This window comes from Nicotiana tomentosiformis, chromosome 5, assembly GCF_000390325.3.
Source record: "Nicotiana tomentosiformis chromosome 5, ASM39032v3, whole genome shotgun sequence".
NCBI lineage: Eukaryota > Viridiplantae > Streptophyta > Magnoliopsida > Solanales > Solanaceae > Nicotiana > Nicotiana tomentosiformis.
Genome location: NC_090816.1, coordinates 28,190,870 through 28,203,806, shown reverse-complemented (window position 1 = coordinate 28,203,806; position 12,937 = coordinate 28,190,870). Strand labels below are relative to the sequence as shown.

General features: G+C 40.7%; 1 long non-coding RNA gene across 1 annotated transcript; it reads right to left on the bottom strand.

The window, feature by feature from the left end:
* Positions 1–12,039: 12,039 nt before the first annotated feature.
* Positions 12,040–12,514, bottom strand: LOC138891768 (uncharacterized). The gene is made up of 3 exons (XR_011408092.1): positions 12,417–12,514; positions 12,249–12,338; positions 12,040–12,167 (listed from the first exon to the last, which is right to left on the bottom strand). It is a non-coding gene; the product is annotated as an uncharacterized lncRNA (long non-coding RNA).
* Between the last annotated feature and the right edge of the window lie 423 nt (positions 12,515–12,937).

Here is a 12,937-nt window from a genome sequence, read left to right as displayed (position 1 = left end):
TTCAGGGTCCGGTCAGGCGAATTTCTCGGATTCATGGTGGCAAACCGAGGAGTCGAGATCAACCCCGACAAGATCAAAACTATTGAGGACATCACAGTAGTAGATAATGTAAAAGTCATACAGAGGTTAACCGATCGCATAGCCGCCTTGGGGCGATTCATCTCGAGGTCCTCAGATAAGAGCCATCGATTTTTCTCATTGTTGAAGAAGAAAAATAACTTCACATGCCAACAAGCCTTGGAAGAGCTTAAACGATACTTATCGATCCCTCCGCTGCTTCACATGCTGAGGAAAGACGAACAGCTGTACTTATATTTGGTAGTATCGGAGATAGCAATAAGAAGAGTCCTAGTCCGGGAAGAACAAGGTACGTAATTTTCGATTTATTATGTTAGCTGGACCTTGGGCGAGGCCGAAACTAGATATCCCCACCTAGAAAAATTGGTGCTCGCTTTGATAAGCGCCTCTAGGAAACTAAAACAGTACTTTCAAGGTCACCCCATATGTGTTGTAACAACTTATCCATTGCAAAATATTATGCACAAACCCGAGCTTTCGGAACGGTTGGACAAATGGGCCGTAGAAATCAGCGGGTATGATATTGAATATCGACCTCGAACAACCATTAAGTCTCAAATTTTAGCAGATCATGGCCGACTTCACGCCGACCCTAGTATCCGAGGTCGAAAGAGAGTTTTTAGTGAACTCGGGTACGGCCTTGGGAATCTGGACCCTCTTTACGGACGGTGCATCGAATGTAAAGGGGTCCGGACTCAGCATCGTACTAACACTGCCCACAGGCAATGTGGTTAGACAATCTATTAGAACTGTGAAATTAACTAACAACGAGGCCGAATATGAGGCCATGATTGCAGGTCTCGAACTAGCCAAAGGCTTGGGAGCAGAGGTGATCGAAGCCAAATGCGACTCCCTCCTTGTGGTGAATCATGTTAATGGAACCTTCGAAGTGAGAGAAGAACGAATAAAGATACCTAGATAAGTTACAAGTAACTTTGCATCGATTTAAAGAATGGACTTTGCAACACGTACATCGAGATCAAAATAGTAAGGTTGATGCCCTCGCAAACTTAGGGCCATCGGTTGAGGACAACGAGCTCAATTCGGGGGCCGTCGTGCAACTCATGAGGTCAGTAGTCAAAGAAGGCCACGCCGAGATAAACTCCACATGCTTGACCTGGGATTGGAGAAATAAATACATAGAGTATTTGAAGACCGGAAAACTTCCCTCAGATCAAAAAGAATCGAGGGCCCTGATCACGAAGACAACACAATTCACCTTGTCCGAAGACGGAACCTTGTTCAGAAGAACGTTCGATGGTCCACTAGCGATATGTCTGGGATTGGGAGATACTGAGTATGCTCTGAGGGAAGTTCTCGGGGGCACTTGCTGAAATTATTCCGGTGCCGAATCATTAGTTCAAAAGGAAATCAGAGCAGGCTAATACTGGATCGACATGGAAAAAGATGCGAAAGAGTTTGTTCGAAAATGCGATAAATGCCAAAGACATGCACCAATGATTCACCAACCCGGGGAACTACTCCATTCAGTCTTGTTACCATGGCCATTCATGAAGTGGGGAATGGACATCGTTGGACCTCTTCCATGGGCACCAGGTAAAGCTTAATTTATTTTATTTATGACTGACTATTTTTCTAAGTGGGTTAAAGCACAGGCCTTCGAGAAGGTTAGGGAGAAGGAAGTCATTGACTTCATTTGGGACCACATCATATGTCGGTTCGGGATGTCATCCGAAATTGTGTGTGACAACGGGAAACAGTTCATCGGCAACAAAGTAACCAAATTTCTCGAAGATCATAAGATCAAAAGAATCTTATAAACACCTTATCATCCTAGCGGTAACGGGCAAGACGAATCGACCAACAAAACCATCATCCAAAATATTAAGAAGAGGCTAACCGACGCCAAAGGAAAGTGGAAGAAAATTCTGCCCGAAGTTCTTTGGGCATACCGCACAACTTCGAAATCTAGTACCAGGGCTACCCCATTCTCATTGGTTTAGAAGCTCTAATACCGGTCGAAGTCAGAGAGCCGAGTATTATGTTCCGATATGCAACAAAAGAATCAAATGACGAGGCCATGAATACGAGCCTGGAACTATTGGATGAAAGGCGTGAAGCTGCCCTCGTCAGATTGACCGCCCAAAAACAACGGATCGAAATATACTACAATCAAAGAGCCAATTTTTGATATTTTAATGTAGGTGACTTAGTGCTAAGGAAAGTCACCCTCAACACCCGAAATTCGAACGAAGGGAAATTGGGTCCGAATTGGGAAGGACCGTACCACATTCTCGAGGTCACCGGGAAAGGGTCCTACAAGCCTAGAACAATGAATGGAGAACAACTATCGAGCAATTGGAATATATCTCACCTAAAACGGTATTATTGCTAAGGTACGACCCCACTTTATTTCCTTTTTTTCACACTAACACTTGCAGTTGGTCAACAAAAAACGACAATGGATTTTTCGGCGAACAACACGAAGTCTTTAGGTCTGAAAGCACGCGTTGCACTCTTTTCTCCTTAGACCGGTTTTGTCCCAAATGGATTTTTTGGCGAGGTTTTTAACAAGGCAACAATGAATCGTGCTAACGTAGAATCAAGCTCAATTACGAATCGGCACCGAAGATCAATTCAACAATATCGGAGGTTCCTTTGTAATCAACCTCGAATACTGGGGGACTACCCTCGGATATGCATTATCACCGACTATCAACTCTAGCGAGGAAACTACTTCATAAAGGAAGGGTCTCGTTAGATAGGATTTATTGTAAGGTCCAAACGGTCAAAACAAACTGCGCCCACATAGATTGCTCGAGCCCTGGCATAAAAGATGTACGCATGTATGACTGTTTTGATCGAGCATAAAGAGAAGTACTTTCCTTGCAATCATCTTATGTTTTAAAATTTTTTCTCTTTACATCCCTTAAAGAGCTTCGTACTTTCGAAAATAACGAGCCCAAGGGCAAGACATAACCAGAATGCAAACGACCACTCCCTCACTCGGGGACTGCCGTCCAACTCAAACTACCCAAGTGACTGGGCCTCGGGGGCAAAAGATTTATTAGGCAACTCCTCGGTTTCTAAAGGCCACGACCACCCCACTCGAGGACTGTTATCTCGGGCAAGCCCGGATAACTCGAGAAAAATAAGCCCAATGGGCAGCTCCAGAACGAAAAGGCTACGGCCAAATTAACACGACTCGAAGACGTCCGAAATCCGTAACAAAAACTAGGCCTTCAAAAAAGAAATATTTTCACAACCGGTTCTAAAGGCTACACTCCGCAAACTATAATTTGAGTTACTTACTTCTGGAAACTTTTCCCAGTAATAATGGACCCCCGAGATGCCTCAAAACAAAATAATATAAAGGCAGGGCTTGTCCGAACTTACACAACCTAAGTTATTTTATGCTAAGGCATTCCGACCTTTGTGAATATAAGTAATAAAGCAAAGGAAAAATTTGAGAGCCGAAAGGGGAAGAAAGCCTTATATATATAATAATTCCTTTTTACAGAGGCCAGAATGACCTAGTACAAAAATTTGCAATGGTCAAAACGACCTCAAAAAGATGCAAAGGAAAGCAAAAAATATAAAGGCCTAAGTGGATTGGTCTTCATCGAAGGTAGCATCTCCATCCTCGGGATCTTCTCCTTCTTCGGACTCGCTTAAGCTCTCGGAATCTTCCTCAGGAAAGGCTAGATTCCGGGCTCTGGCTTCCTCTGCTTTAGCATTCTCGATTTCGGCCAGGACATTGAAGCCCTAAGCATGAACTCCCTCGAGGGCTTCCCTTCAAGCCTATCATTTTGCATGATCCACCATACTCTTGGCCTTCGCCTGGATGGCCTCGACATCGACCTTGAACTGGGCCACTTTAGCATTGACTTTGGTGTTGGCCACGGCCACCTCAGATCTGGCCACTTCGAGTTCATTGGCCAAGTTTGCCTTATCAAAAATAGCCAAGTCCAATTGAGAATGAAGCTCCTCAATTTTCTTGACCTATACCGAGGCCTTCTCTTTTGCAGCTTGGAGCTAGGTCTCGACCGACTCCAGTTGTGCTTGGACAGTTTCCTTTTTCGAGGCTAAAATGTCCATATTCTTCTTGAATTCTTCAGCCTCGACTTGTATCACATCTACCTGTGTCTTGAGCTGTCCGATCCGTTAGAGTCTCCATCGGACCTGTAGGATCGGATCATTAGTTTCTATCTCCAATTTATCTTCACTATCGTAAAGCACTCAAAATACCTACACGGCCATCTCAACATGCTCACTCTGAGCTACTTCTAAATCAGCCCGAAGCTTCTCACTCAGAAGCTTGTAAGTATCCCCCTTCTCGGTGAGTTCCCAGACCTCAGCCTCATGCTCTACTCGGATTCTGAAGAAAGTCTCATGATGCAATACTGAAGCCTGCAAGCACGAAGAAAGATGTTAGAATTATTTACAACTTCAAGTTTAAAATAATTAATGAAGTGAACCTCGAACTTACCCGATTCAAAGCATGTTGGGCCTCGTTAAATATTCAAGGTGCCTCCACCACATTCATCACGTCTTGTTCTTCCTCGGTCACCAAGCATCTGAGGTAGCTAGAAACCCCCACGGGGGTAGAGAAGACTCGAGCATCCTCGGGGACAGAAAAAGTTATCGACCGCCTGCGGTCGGGGTTAACACTTGGGGTAGGGAATTGATCCACCAGTTTTGGGCTCGATGAAGACCCAGTAGCGCCCGATGACGGTACCTTATTTGGCACCGGTAAGTCACCCAAAAAGTTATTGAAAGGATCGGCTACTCCTTGCGCCCCTTCGCCAAGTTTATCCTTCAACATCTGAGCCTCGTTAATCATAGAATCGTAAATGAGGACGACCCAGAAATGTCAATCACCCCAGATACCTCTTTGGGTACGTTATCTTCTGACCGGGACATACCGGTCACACTTTCTGTTTCGACCTCACTGGCTCGGGCCAAATCGGTCTTGACCCTCTCGGGGACTTCAGCCATTGTCTCTACTACGGCCTCTATGGCTCGAGGCATCTCGGAGCCGCATATTACTCAGGCCACCAGCTCAGAATCTTCTTCTTCCTCGGACTCGTCCCTCAACCGATTGAGTGAGTCCGATAAGAGTTCTCAGGCCCCAGTTTGTTTGGGCTTATGCGCCTGCCGCTTCCTCGGTCTCTTATTTTTGGAGTCGGAGGGAATCGTGGATTTTCTTTTCACCTTCTCTTTGACCTGTTTCGGATCAAGGGGATTGGCGTGTATATCATCATCAGCTGATGGAGGCCTCATCTCGACGTCCTTTCGTAAGCATGCGAAATAAAAACATAACAAATCAGGGACTGATGATAAAAGGAAATGATATCAGATGTATCGGGGAAAAGCTCTTTCCATGATTGAGGGCCTCCCATCGGCCTTTCTATAATTCCATCCAAGCCCGCTCGGAATACTGCCTCTGTGACACAAGGCCCTCGACCCATTCCTTAAGTTCAGGAACTGCGTCCAGCATCTGGGCCGTAGCTGCAACACCAAAAACATCAATGAACAAATAGATAAGAAGGAAAATAATGGGATTGAATCTTCGAAGCGAAACACTACTTGCGTTTCATGTTCAATTTCTCTGAAAATGGCATGTCTTCAGCAGAGATCAGGTCCGAAGTCTTTACTCGAACAAATTAGCCCATCCAACCTCGGTCTCGAGCTTCGTCTATGCTCGAGAACGAGGCCCTACTAGCCAGGCAAGCAAGCTTGATCAGCCCCCCTCGATAGAGTCGGGGACTGTAGAGGCACATAAGGTGGTCGGGGGTAAAGGGACATCCCTCGATTTTGCTTACCAAAAATTGGAGGAGAATCACTATTCTCCAGAAGGAGGGGTGGATCTGGCCAAGAGACACATCATACCTCTTGCAAAAGACAATGATAATAGGGCCTAAGGGACTCAATGTGAAGGGATACGTGTAAAAGCTTAGAAAATCCTCCACGTGGGTAGTGATCGATTCCTCGGACGAAGGAACCACCACATGCTTATTGACCCAGTTGCAGTCCCCTTTAACCTTGGTGAGGAGATCCTTGGTGATTGAACATATGTATCTCGAGATTGGCTCGTATCGGCCCGGTACCGAGGAGTTATTTTCAACCTTAAAATCGGTAACAGTGGGGCACCCTGCCGGAATGAATTCCTAGGGTGAGGCTCCGCCGCACCCCCACCACCAGCGGGTCGTGATGAATAAGTGGCCTCCTTTTTTGGTACGGTCTTAGAAGTTTTCGCCAATGAAGAATATGAGGAAAGAGAATTAAGATGGTATGCAGTTTGATGAAAGTTTAAGAAATTTGGGTGCAAGAATTGCAAAGCAAAGGGATTTTTCAAGAAAAAACAAGAATAGGAGGAGCTTTGAGCGTAAAGTTTGAATTAAGAAAAATTGGATATTTATAGCTTGCTGGTGACGGCTCATAACCGGTAGTGGCCGACCAGCGACTGACAGTCATGTAATGCCTTGATAACTGGACCGATGGGGCGTTTCGATATCTATTTGTCGCTTATGTCATAGTCGGGTTCGTCGTTTGCGTCATGGCCCATCGAGAAGGATTCGGAAATTTATGTCATTTCTCGTCATTTTCTCTCCGAGAAATGAGGGGACTATCTGTATACGGCCAAAACTGGGCTCGCCCCTTGCTTGACTAATCGAGACTGGAATATGATAGATTAAGGTCCGACCTCGAGTCATATCGAACCAGGTGTGAAGTTATATCGCCAAGCTCGAGACCCAGGGACCAAACAAAGTCGAGATCAGGCAAGATCGAGGGAAACTTGTTGAGTCGGATATCGAACGTAGATCACAGCAGAGATCTCGACATGTATCAAGGATAGGCCGATTAATTAGCCAATCAGGAGATTTCTTACTTCATTTAGAACTGTATCAAGAGTAGGACGCCCCTACTATATAAATGGGGTATGATCATTTGTAAAGGGTCATCACTTTTACGCAACATAAAGCAATACACTGTCTTTTTCTAGCTTTCATTATCTTGTTACTCTGTTTTTATATCAAGTTGAAACTTCTCTTGGTTCAAAGGTGATCAAACTCGAGGGTCAAGGCTATTCGATTCGTTTAGTTTGCATTTATTTGTTTTATCGTTAAATTCATTATTAATATATTCTCTTAATTTGTGCCAAGTCATACCACGTATCCTTAAAACCGCATATAAATTCAATTGTTATCCTTTTTTAGGGTAAACATGTACAAAAATAAATGGGTAGGCAAGGGCAATTAGTTTGATTTTTATAGGTAAAGCTCTAAAATTCCCTGAAATAATCCTATTCCTTTTACGGGAAGTGCTAATAGTATGCATTCTTTGACAAAACTAATGATCATTTGGTATTCGAGATGGTCATGTGCGCCTCGTGTGGATTTTCTTTCGGAGCAACAAGCTAAGTTGTTACCACTATCGAGTGTGGTAGGTTGATTGGTCACGGTAGATTTAAGCTCTAAAAATGGAGAATCTTTTGGTGGGGCCTTTTTACCCCCTATTGAGCATTCCCGGTATCAGTTAAGGTTGTCCAATGGGACGGGACGACATTTAGTCGGGACGGTGGTGAGACGGGTTTAAACAGAACGGGATAAACAGAACGAAACGGTAGACCCATCCCATCCCGCTAACAAATGGGATGGACGGGACGGAACAGTTCGCGGGCCTTAAGTGGGCCTTTTTAAAAAAATAACTTATTAAGCATTAAGTTTTGCAACAACTAGTTTTTTGATAATGACTAAGTTTTAAAAGTTTGCAACGGCTAGTTTTTTGACTTATTTATTAAACTTAAAACTTAATAAATTATAAAAAAAACTAAGTAAGAATTATAAAATATTAAAAAAGAAGAAGACTTGTAATGAAATATTTTAGTAATTGTAATAGAGTTGTAATTTAATTAATATAATTTTAAGTCATTAAGTAACTAAGTAAGAGTGTAAGACAATTCATAAAAAAAAAATCAAGACTTAGAGCCTTTTCTTTTATTAATAGAACTTTCAAATTTCACATACAAATATAATTCTTTTGAAGAACACTTAAACTATGCAGTCACCTTCTAGGAAGGGTTCTGTTTGAACTAGGCCTCTTAGTAGCCAATTACAAATCATCATACTAATATTTGTAAGCTCTTATATAGCTTCGTTGTAACTTATCTATAATTTCTCTCGGACATTGTTCTAGAATTGGCAATGTTGATTGATGTTCCATGAGTTCCATGCCGTCATCGCTCTCAGTATTAAGTATCTCATTATATTCTTCTTCTTCCCTAGTGGTTAATTTTTCAAAACCAATATTTCTTTCTAAATTAATCCAATCTCTGAATAATACGGAAATCTCTAGGCTGTCCTCCGCTAATGAATGTATATGATCTTCGATTTTGGGGTAGGGGTGTTTTTTTTTTTGGGGGGGGGGGGGGCAAATATGGCCCTTTATAGCCGTTTATGGCAGTTGGCCAACAACTCTATTTCAAAAAAAAAAAAATAACACGTGGGACAGACAAGTCAGGCGGGACGGGACCAGACGGAACGGGATAAACGAGACGAAATGGTTATCCGGTCCCATCCCGTGTACCGTTTAATATGAAATAAACGAGACGGGACCGTCCCGTTGGACAGCCTTAGTATTAGTTGTGCTAGTGTGCTTCGAATACCAAATGATCAAACTATGCTTTGGATACCGAATGATCAAACCAGGGGAAAAAAGAAGAAGAAAGCCATTGCATCATTCCTGTAGGCTTCTATATTTATAGGTTCAAATTGAACAAGGTTGATGTCATAATTCATGAGCTTATCAGTGACAAAAAATGAAAGGAAAAACGAGGAGTAGACCAATATTTTGGGCATGTTTGGCATGGCTTAAGTATACCTAAGATAAGTCGTAAAACTTGACGTGATAAGATTTAAATTAAATAGTAACATAAACTGGACTTGTTTAGTATGAAAGAGATAGACAATAGTACTGTAAATTAACGATAGGGCTTGCATTGGAATAGAAGAGATTGGAAACTGACTTGTTTCATAGTGTTTACAAATGGAGGGGCAATGCACAAAGCTAGCATAGTTTCATAGAAATTTATAATCTCACACATAACTTTTAAATATAGGTTACCAAGAAACAACTTCTTGTCACAAATTTTGAAATGAATATAAATGGATTTGAATTGGGAGTCATTGTCTTTGACCTTTTTCAAGGTGGAACGATCACCACAATGCCTGTCCTATGGCAGACAAAAAGTTCCCACCAAGATCATCCAATCCCTTCTTGTTTTCGTTTTTTGTTTTCATTATAAACAATTGAGTGCCTCTTTCACTTCAATCCATGGAAAGTTTCCAAAGGAACCCACTAGCTTTCCCATTCCACTCTTCTTAAAAGTAAAGATTGCTATTTTTATTTAGCAACCTTTTGAATTTGAGGTGATCGAATCTCCAATCTCCATAAGTTGATTGAGGTGCTTAACCAGCGGTGTTATTTTTATTTTATATATCCGCTTTCACATATTAATTATAGGCCAAATACAAATGTAGGCCCTCAAACTTGTCCCTTTTGTCACTTGGCCACTAAACATATGGTTGTTCTTATCAGACACTCCAACTAAATCCATCTGTGCCAATTAAACACCTAAACATATGTTTGTTCCTATCAGGCACTCCAACTAAATCACATATGTACCAATTAAATACTGTCAAGGGAAAGAGCGTGTGAACATGAGAAAAACTTGTTGATTTGTTGTTGTTATTATTATTATTATTATTATTATTATTATTATTATTATTATTATTATACTCCATATTATGATTATTTTATATATCCTAATATATTATTCCTATTAAAGCCAGATCATCATTTTTTTCTTGGCAAAATTGCTTGCAATTTTTTCAGGTGGTATGACGATGAAATTCTTAAGAAATCTAAGAGGGCAAGCAACTTTGCCTTTGATTTTGCCAAGAAAAAAAATGACGATCTGGCTTTAATAGGAATAATATATTAGGATATATAAAACAATCATAATATGGAGTATAATAATAATAATAAAAAAAAAATCAACAAGTTTTTCTCATGTTCACGCGTCCTTTCCCTTGACAGTGTTTAATTGGCACATATGTGATTTAGTTGGAGTGCCTGATAGGAACAATTCTATGTTTAGGTGTTTAATTGGCACATATAAATTTAGTTGGAGTGCCTGATAGGAACAACCCTATGTTTAGGTGTCCAAGTGACAAAAAGGGACAAGTTTGAGGGCCTACATATATATTTGGCCTTAATTATATGTATATCTAGCAAAACATGTCGACGAAGCAATGCAATATCCATGACACTTATGATGCAGCACTACCCCGAACTCACTTCTAAGTCGAATTATAATGGTAGTTGTAACACTAATTATACAATATTTTGCGTACCCCACTAGGTCTAAGTTGTCTCATTGAGATGTCTTTAGGATCCCAAAACTAGTCCGGAACTAAAATTTTCTTTTGGACTCAAAGAATCAAAATGTGTGTGAAAAAAACTGGTGACCATAATATATATATAACGTCCTCTTATAAGGCGCTATACCTTAACGGTCTTTTGCCCAGTTAAGTATAGCGCCCTTATTTAAGGCGTTGTATATATAACACCCTAACTTACCGCGCTATATATATTATGTGGCTCACCAATGATTCTTCTGAACTTAACTGACATAACAATAATTCAACTGGGTATAGCGCCCATATTTAAGGTGCTATACCTCAAATAATTGTACCCCAAGACTGATTTTTGCCTTATTTAAAGAGGTTAAGAATTTTATAAATATTCTCAAGTCTTCTGAAATATTTCTTCGTTAAGTTATTTTGCATTTCGTCATAATGTCTGAAGAGCGAAGAATTAGGGTTTCATTATATTGGGGGTGAGGTTGTGGTGGCGAATAACTCAGTAAGCTATAGTTTATCTCCACAGTGTCATGTTAAGTTGCCACTTACAATGGAGTACGATACATTGGCATCTTAATCTAGGCCCCAATTGACATACATTTCTAACATTTCATCGTAATCTCCACCAAGGGCATCGTAATCTAGGCCCCAGTTGACACACATTTCTCGCATTTCATCGCTATCATCAAGAAGATCACTTGCTTGATTTCTACAACAATATGGGACTCCTACGTCCAACGTCTGTGGTAGAAACTTAGGTAGTCCCTCCCACTCGACAACTGTTGGGAAAACAGGATAATCATTGTCTCTATGCATTTTATCATTTTCTAATAAATTCCAGTACTGAGCCTCCGTTCCTCCCAGGAAGTTAAGATCATTCATTGCATGATGAAGAGCTAGTGCCTTTTCCATCTCTAGAATCTCCTTCATCAAATGTCGAATCACTTCTGGTTCATCTTTGTGTGTGTTTGTTTGAAAGGTTGCAAACAGTGCTTGTGGCACAACAAGCCCATGCCAGTGATATAGTACTTCGTAATCACACTGTTTTGACTAAAGGGGAACCCATCGTAGTTTTTTACCCCAAATTCGCATACCTTCATGCTTTGTAGAATGCGCTTCGCCCTCAATAATGTGCCCTGTAACTTTGAGATTAGTGTGCATATTGATAGGCTTATTTTCCAAGGTTCGCAGAACATCATACCACTTGTCATCAACCAAGTCAGTGTAGCAACCTAGCATATTTTTTTCAAGGTAGGGATCGATAGTATTAAGACGTGTTCCATGGGATCTGTTGAACTACCTTCACTACAACCTAGCATCTTTATACTTTCTGTGTCATGTATTTTCATTAGTATTACCGAATTTAAATTATGTTAAGTTGCTATGCTTGTTTTTTGTATTGTATTATTAAAATAACAAAGAACCTGAGAAATAAAAACATAATGTGCATATAATGTAAACCATAAATAATGTTGCTATTATTTACTGAATGTCATATGTATATAAAATCAAAAAAAGTCAATGTGCCCCACAACCTATATGCTTTAAAGCAGCCGCTGGCCTTAGGCACATCTCATCCCTCCCGGTTACACTATATGGATCATCCTCATCATGTCGCCTCTTTATCGGAGGATGCGATGCAGTATGATCGTCAGTAAGGCTAGTAGGCTCGGTAGAAGGGGTCGTCGGTCCAGCAGTAACCTACAGAATAATAAGATATTTTAGTATATGAAATATATATTAGTAATGTACGTATTAGCTAAAAAAATTAAATTGTCTTACCATGGTCTCGGCGGGCTCCTGAATATAATCATCCGTCTCAGACATGTCAGTATCGCACAAAGTGGCCTCCGTGACGGGCGAGGATGATTCCTTAAAAAAAACGCTTTAGATATTTATGACTAATCAATGAGATTAAAACAAATATAAATAATAGTAATAGAAACTAACCAAATCCTGTGAAAGATCCCTCGATGATGCGCATAACTTAGTCGGCGTCTACTATCCACATTTCGTGTCGGACGATCATCAACAACCGTCGATGGCTCTAGAGGGCCAGAAAAATACTGATCCCACTCTTGTCGCGTAATGGTCGTGCCCAGTAAAACCGTCGATGGCTCTGGAGGGCTAGGAACTTAAGTCACATATTCATATATGTACAACAATAACATCTAAATAAGATTAATTATTCCTAAAATAATAATTTATCTATTTTACTAGTCTTTTAGCAAATAAATAATCTAAACCGGATAAAAATAATAAATTAATTTAATCACAAAATAATAACAAAAAAACATATACCACAGTAAAAAGTACACCCTCCGTTCCAATTTATGTGAACCTATTTGAGTGGGCACGGAGTTTAAGAAAAAATGAAGATTTTTGGAATTTGTGGTCCTAAACAATTCAAAAAGGGGTCCAGAGTATTTGTGTGGTAATAAAAACTTCTCGTTAAGGGTAGAATTGAAAAT